Below are 7,886 nucleotides of genomic sequence, written 5' to 3'. Positions count from 1 at the left end.
TATTTTTGCATGAAATTTTATTCACCCATCAAAAAGAATGCAGCAAAAGAGTATTCTTAGGGGGGGGTTTTACTCGAAAAGAATGCAGCAAAAGAGTATTCAACGAATTATGCGTCTAAATAAAAAAATCAAAGTGAAAGGTTAAATCTTCAACAAAAATAATTATGCACCTCAATCACAACCTCAAGTAGACTCAGTTGGTAAAACTATTCACCTCCAATCTATAGATTGAAGGTTCGTAGATAGGGAACTATTGTTGAACCTCTTAAAAAAAAACACACTTCCAATTTAATATACTCGACCGCATAAAATTATGAACCTTCTCAAAAATTCAATCCTATCCAATTCTAAATTAAAGGAGTATGTAAATTTATCTTCTCTTTATTATATACTCGACTGCATAAAATAATCGCCAATTGGGCATTGTTTAATGAGAAATGGAGATATATATGGACTGGATGAACTATTATCTGCGCCCGTTATATTTATATACGTGTTTCAAACACTGGAGATATAATGAATTCGAATCTGAATTACATTAATAAATTTTAGCAATGCACGTTATATTAATAGATATATGTTTTCTAGAATTTCTCATGAAAATGAATACACAACTAGACGAGAATTCGGTAGAATTTCTTTTAAATGAAGGGTTTTAAATATATCCTCCATACATGATTAGTACTTCATCAAACAATATATCATCATAACAATATCTAATTTTGCGCTAAGCATACACAGACGAGGGAGTCACTTTTTCCTGGAACAAGTGAAATACATTTTCCTCCATATTTTGCATATCCTGTTTTAACACAATGATCATTACAATTTGGATAGTTTGAGCATGACCCTTGAAGAATCCATGTTTCTTTCTCACGTCTTTCCGCTGAAAATCACAAAAAAATAAAAAAAATAAAGAAAATAATCAGTTTAATAGCTCTTACTTGTATATGTAAACATATATAATTAAAATGAATAAAAAAAATAGATGTATAAGCACACCTGCAGATACAGAGCTTGAGAGCAAAGACATGCAAATGAGTCCCATATAAACAACCATCATGATGCTAACTCTTTTCGATTCCATTTTCTAGAAATTAACTTAATTATGAGATTGATAGAGAAAATACGAGATTGATATAGAAAGTGTGCTATTGGCTTGGCTTTTTATAGCATGTTTTCAGGAATAATTCTAAAATTTGGGCATGGTTATTGTCATAAAAGCAATTTACCATTGTACTAATTAACATATATTCCTCTTGATATTTTGGGATTATATATTTGCCAATATCTGATTTGACGTGTTTAATTTAATCGATTGATTTGCCAACATTATTTTAGAAGACCAAATCTGCATTTATATCCCGTGGCTTTTAATATTCGGAGATACATAAAAAACTATTTTATTTACATTCTCCATCTATCTATACAAAGTTTGAGTTTCACGAGAAAATGGACGTGTATTTATGTTCATGCATGACTACTTGGGCCAGCATATTGTAAATAAAATGAATTATTTGAGCACTATTCGACTATATTTTGTACTCCATATAAAAATGAGTTTGAATAAGTAAAATTTATGGTCTTAAGAGATTTATAAACAAGTGAGTGAATTATATATCCAAGCATAGACTATTAATGCTTTAAAAAAAAATTAACTTCTATATAAAAGAAGAAATTACAATTAATGTCAAGAAGGTTCGAACTCGGCACCTCATACGATAATGTATAATACGGTGCTCACTTATTACGGGAGTTTTCGAGCACCGACAATATTCACAATATACTTGTGACAAGTTAAGAAACATTCTAGTACATTCAGAGGTGCTCGGAAATATTCGTGCATATCCAATTTGATAGTATATTCTAATCCCAATTTTTGATTTAGAGATGATTATTTGCACCTTTACAAATCCAATCACGACGTTTTAACTTAAGACAGTATACTATTACTCACTTTGTTCCTTAAAATTTTATCACATTTTGGTGGACATAAATTTTAAGAAATGTAATGGAAGGTGAGTTGAAAAATTTAGTGGAATGAGATACTACATTTAAATATTAATTTTATAATAAAAAAAATGTAAGTGAGAATGAGTAAATGGAATGTGGGGTTCATTATTAAAAAAAATGGTGAAAAGTGAAATGTGACAAATTTTATAGGATAAGCAGAAATGGAAATATAAAATAGTACGTGACAAATTTTCAGGGGTGGGGGAGTAAATTAAATTCATTTTTGTTTTCTGTCATTAATTATCGGTTTTGACCAATAATATCTAATTAGATGAAACTATTTGATTTTATTAAGAATTTTATAATCTCGGGAAATAATGGTTTCATTCATTTAACTAAATTTTCAGTTTACTTAATCATCCTCTGCATTTCTCATTAGTACCTTTACTTAATAAAAATAACACTAAAGTTTAAGGATAGTCTAAAAGAAAAATGCTTCATCATTATTAGTACTACATTAGTTTATTAAGTATATAGTTCCAATTTAAATAAGGTAAAAAAGTCATACTTTTTTTTTAATTCATATATTGAGATAAATGATTGAGTAATTTGTTTTTGAAAAAAAAAACCAAGAACAATACGAAAGACAGAAAAAAAATTAATCTGAAATATAAATGTAAATGAAAATTTATTTGAAAAGGTATATAGTCCTCTATTGAGTTATTAACTTAATTTGCAAATAAATACAGTAATTTAATTTCATAGTGTTAATTTACAATACACACAATGTGCATTCTTTTTATTGCAAATTTATCATAGAAATATTAAGATGATAATATTTGTCATTAGTTATATGAAAATAAGAGAATATGGCTTACTCAGAATATTTTTGAATGAAATATTATTCACCCATCAAACAGAATGCAACAAAAGAGTATTTTTATGGGGGTTACTCAAACAGTATCATATTCAACGAATTATGCGTCTAAATAAAAAAATCAAAGTGAAAGGTTAAATCTTCGACTAATATAAATATGCACCTTCTCAATCACAGATTCAAATAGGCAACGAAGCGCATCTTAGTTGGTAAGACGCTTCACCTCTAATCTATAGATCGAGGGTTCGAGTTATCACGTGGTTGATGGGGGACCATTGTTGATCCTCTTAAAAAAAAATACACACTTCCAATTTAATATACTCGACCACATAAAATTATGAACCTTCTCAAAAATTTAATCCTATCCAATTCTAAATTAAAGGAGTATGTAAATTTATCTTCTCTTTATAATATACTCGACTGCGTAAAATCATCGCCAATTGGGCATTATTTAATGAGAAATGGAGATATATATGGACTGGATGAACTATTATTTACACGCGTTATATTTAGACATAATGAATTCGAATCTGAATTGCATTAATAAATTTTAGCAATGCACGTTATATTAATAGATATATGTTTTCTAGAATTTCTCATGAAAATGAATACACAACTAGACGAGAATTCGGTAGAATTTCTTTTAAATGAAGGGTTTTAAATATATCCTCCATACATGATTAGTACTTCATCAAACAATATATCATCATAACAATATCTAATTTTGCGCTAAGCATACACAGACGAGGGAGTCACTTTTTCCTGGAACAAGTGGAATACATTTTCCTCCATATTTTGCATATCGTGTTTTAACACAATGATCATTGCAATTTGGATAGTTTGAGCATGGCCCTTGAAGAATCCATGTTTCTTTCTCACGTCTTTCCGCTGAAAATCACAAAAGAAAATAATAATAAAGAAAATAATCAGTTTAATAGTTCTTACTTGTATATGTAAACATATATAATTAAAATGAATAAAAAAATCGATGTATAAGCACACCTGCAGATACAGAGCTTGAGAGCAAAGACATGCAAATGAGTCCCATATAAACAACCATCATGGTGCTAACAACTCTTTTTGATTCCATTTTCTAGAAATTAACTTAATTATGAGATTGATAGAGAAAATATGAGATTGATATAGAAAGTATGCTATTGGCTTGGCTTTTTATAGCATGTTTTCATGTATAATTCTAAAATTTGGGCATGGTTATTGTCATAAAAGCAATTTACCATTGTACGAGTACTTATTAACATATATTCCTCTTGATTTTTTGGGATTATATATTTGCCAATATCTGATTTGACGTGTTTAATTTATTCGATTGATTTGCCAACATTATTTTAGAAGACCAAATCTGCATTTATATCCCGTGGCTTTTAATATTCGGAGATACATAAAAAACTATTTTATTTACATTCTCCATCTATCTATACAAAGTTTGAGTTTCACGAGAAAATGGACGTGTATTTATGTTCATGCATGACTACTTGGGCCAGCATATTGTAAATAAAATGAATAATTTGAGCACTATTCGACTATATTTTGTACTCCACATAAAAACGAGTGTGAATAAGTAAAATTTATGGTCTTAAGGGATTTATAAATAAGTGAGTGAATTATATATCCAAGCATAGACTATTAATGCTTTTTAAAAAAATAAAAAAATTAACTCCCACATAAAGGAGGAAATTACAATTGATGTCAAGAAGGCTCGAACTCGACGCTTCATACAATAATGTCTAATACAGTGCTCACTTATTAAGGGAGTTTTCGAGCACCGACATATTCACAATGTACTTTAGATGAGTTAGGAAACATTCGAGTACATTTAGAGCCAGAGGTGCTCGGAATTATTCGTGCATATCCAATTTGATAGTATATTCTAATCCCAATTTATGGTTTACGATGATTATTTTCACCTTTACAAATCCAATCACGACGTTTTAACTTAAGACAGTATACTATTACTCACTTTGTTCCTTAAATTTTATCACATTTTAACTGGACATAAATTTTAAAAAATGTAACAAAAAGTGAGTTGAAAAATTTAGTGGATTAAAGTACTACATTTAAATATTAGTTTTACAATAAAAATGTGAGAGAATGAATAAGCGGAATGTGGGATTCACTACAAAAATTAGTAAAAAGTGAAATATGACAAATTTTATAAGATGGGCGGAAATGGAAATATCAAATATGTGACAAATTTTCAGGGATGAGGAGTAAATTAAATTCATTTTTATTTTCTGTCATTAATTATCGGTTTTGACCAATAATATCGAATTGAAACTATTTGTGTCACACCTCAACCCTTATGACTTATACACTTACTATATATAAATTCAAAATTGTAAAATAATAACTACACTTCAAGTACATAAAACACACATATTATATAATTTCAAAAACCACTATTTATCAAATACATATTTCAAAACATTCTACACAGTAGTGGGACCCTCTCACCACTCTATATACTACACATTTATCTACATGCAAAAATGATGAGGAGGGGAAGGTTGCCAAAACGCATCAGCCGCCGACCTTTATAATAACTGTAACTCACATCAACCCACGCATCATTGATATCTTATTCCTGAAAAATATTAGTGGTTTATATGAGCCGCAACTCAGTGCGTATAAACCTTGCCTTTAATTTTACATCACAAAAGTCAAACACGTTCTTTCACCAAAATATATCACCAGACGTAATAAATATCATAACAATTTAATATTCATATGCATATGTCTCTCCGTTCTTTTTATTGTTTTGTTTCAGATCAAGCCTGGTATCTGCCTGGGATTTCCATTATATTTGACCCGAAGGTTCTTTTTAATTATTTGACCTTTTCACGAAGGCCCCTCTTTGCACATTTTCTTTGGCCCGTAGGTCCTTTATCATTGAATATGACCCGTAGAACCCAGGGCAAGACTGTCACATATCATCTTTAATCTAATGATACAAATAATTCTAATGCTATATAAAAATATATCCATAGCACCACTCACATATTCAATATTCCACCATCAATATCAAATAACACATAACCATTTTAGGCTCACATCATATGATTCAAATACTCACTCCAATTTAACACATAGCAATCAATCACATAAAATATGTAAAATTAAAAGTGTAATTTATACACACCTGTACGATAATTTATCTAGTTAGGAACTTGTTCCTATTTCTCGCTCCACAACACGTGATGCTATTTGCTGAAAGCTTTCTTCCCTTTTTTTTTATCTTCCACTTAACTATCCTAAAAATCTCTTTCTTTTTCTTTTTTATATATATCTATATTTATGCATAAATAGGAAGAATAATTTATAAACATCCACATCGGTCACTTGCCGACTCATGCATATGAATTTGATAGTTTAACTCCAAATGGCATATTCTTAGTTAAGTACTAGTGCTACGTGTCACTCATATATTTAGTGGTGAGATGAAGATTACTAAAAAACATCATTTCATATATTAAATATAAAATATACAAACATACATTAATAATTAGGACACTAGTCACGTTCACTTTTCTACATGTATATAACAACTTGTACATATACACATTATATTTCCATGCACATATTGACTTGTAATGCTATATTTTCATACACAAATTCACATTATTACATATGCACTCACACATATACTTTTTCAATATATATGCAATATAGGGATGTATTAAGATCACAATCCTCTTTATTGTAACATCATACCACCATTTTAGATTATTGGATCTGAAAATCGTGTGCTTGCCATGCTGCCACGTGTAAAAACACGGAGGAGTAAAATAGGAAATTTCTAATTTTACGTTACCAGATTGCAGTGCTGTTCATTGAATATTGCAGTCTTACCACAACAATATTGCAGTCTACCACGACTGCAATATCTAATACAGTAGACTGCAAACCCGTGTTTTTTCACGAAACTTAATCCTAGACGTCCATAAATGAGATCTAACGGACTATATTGGTGGTATGGTGTTATCCTATCTATGATGGCACCATAGTGCACCCCTACGTGTATATATATATTTAAGTATCAATATATATTTATTAGACAACTAACAATATAAATATGCAATGATGCATGTTTCGGGTTAGACATGTCACAATTCTTCCCCTCTTTAAGAATTTTGTCCGCAAAATTCATTTCTCTCTATGCTAACGTACTCAAAGAAATTGCTAACCAGTAAATAAATGTAGATAGTTTTTTTTTTCTCATCTTTTCCTCTGTTTCTTATGTCGTCTCTTCGACTCCATGATTTTGCCAAATAACTTTTACCATTGGAATATCTTTTCTTCGCAATTGTTTTATCTGGCGTTCCACTATAATGACAAGTTCTTCTATATAAGTCAAATTTTTAGAAATCTGTATATCAGAATCTTTCAGAACATGTGAAGGATCAGATCGATAAAGTCGAATCCTACTGACGTAGAAAACATTATGAATCTGTGCTAATTCTGGAGGTAGTGCTAACCTTTTTGGTCGAATCGCATGACTCCTTTCTGAGGTGAAACTCACAAAAAGACTTTAACAAGACTGAGATAGTAAATCGCGAATCTCAGTCAATATATAACATACTAGAATACCACATAAGCGTTCCTTCAGATAATGATGTCAAATCTTCAAAGCAAAATAATGTCGCTAATAACAGATTTTGAACAGAATAAGAAAACCTCATGTACTTGCGATTGTTACGACGCATAAGCAATAAATTTTCCATTAAGTCAAAAGATAACCAAATCCATGTTTCAGCGGATCACTATAAATAACATAATATCTTGTACCAGCGGAGATAACCAAAATAGGTGACATATTCAACCGATGCTTCCACTCATTAAAAATCTTTTGATATGCTTCACTTCGTATAAAAGAAGAACTATGCCGTACTAACTTCATTATCAATTGAATAATAATCGAGAAACATTTCCAGTTGAAAACCAGTTCAATCTTTTGTAGATCCATTTCTATTCCACGACCTGGCACCATGTGTCCCAACAATACCACATGTTCTAGCAAAAACTCATCTTTACCCAACTT

At 30.1% G+C, this 7,886-nt stretch overlaps 1 long non-coding RNA gene across 1 annotated transcript; it reads right to left on the bottom strand.

Moving 5' to 3' along the window:
- Window positions 1–5,210: 5,210 nt before the first annotated feature.
- Window positions 5,211–6,125, bottom strand: LOC148933617 (uncharacterized). Its single transcript, XR_016134675.1, has 2 exons — window positions 5,988–6,125; window positions 5,211–5,432 (listed from the first exon to the last, which is right to left on the bottom strand). It is a non-coding gene; the product is annotated as an uncharacterized LOC148933617 (long non-coding RNA).
- Between the last annotated feature and the right edge of the window lie 1,761 nt (window positions 6,126–7,886).

The sequence above is a fragment of the Salvia hispanica genome, chromosome 1 (assembly GCF_029641045.1).
Source record: "Salvia hispanica isolate PSC_SH4W2 chromosome 1, Shi_PSC_v1, whole genome shotgun sequence".
NCBI classification, from domain to species: domain Eukaryota; kingdom Viridiplantae; phylum Streptophyta; class Magnoliopsida; order Lamiales; family Lamiaceae; genus Salvia; species Salvia hispanica.
The sequence above is the reverse complement of the archived record's forward strand: the minus strand, read 5'-3'. Positions and strand labels throughout refer to the sequence as shown.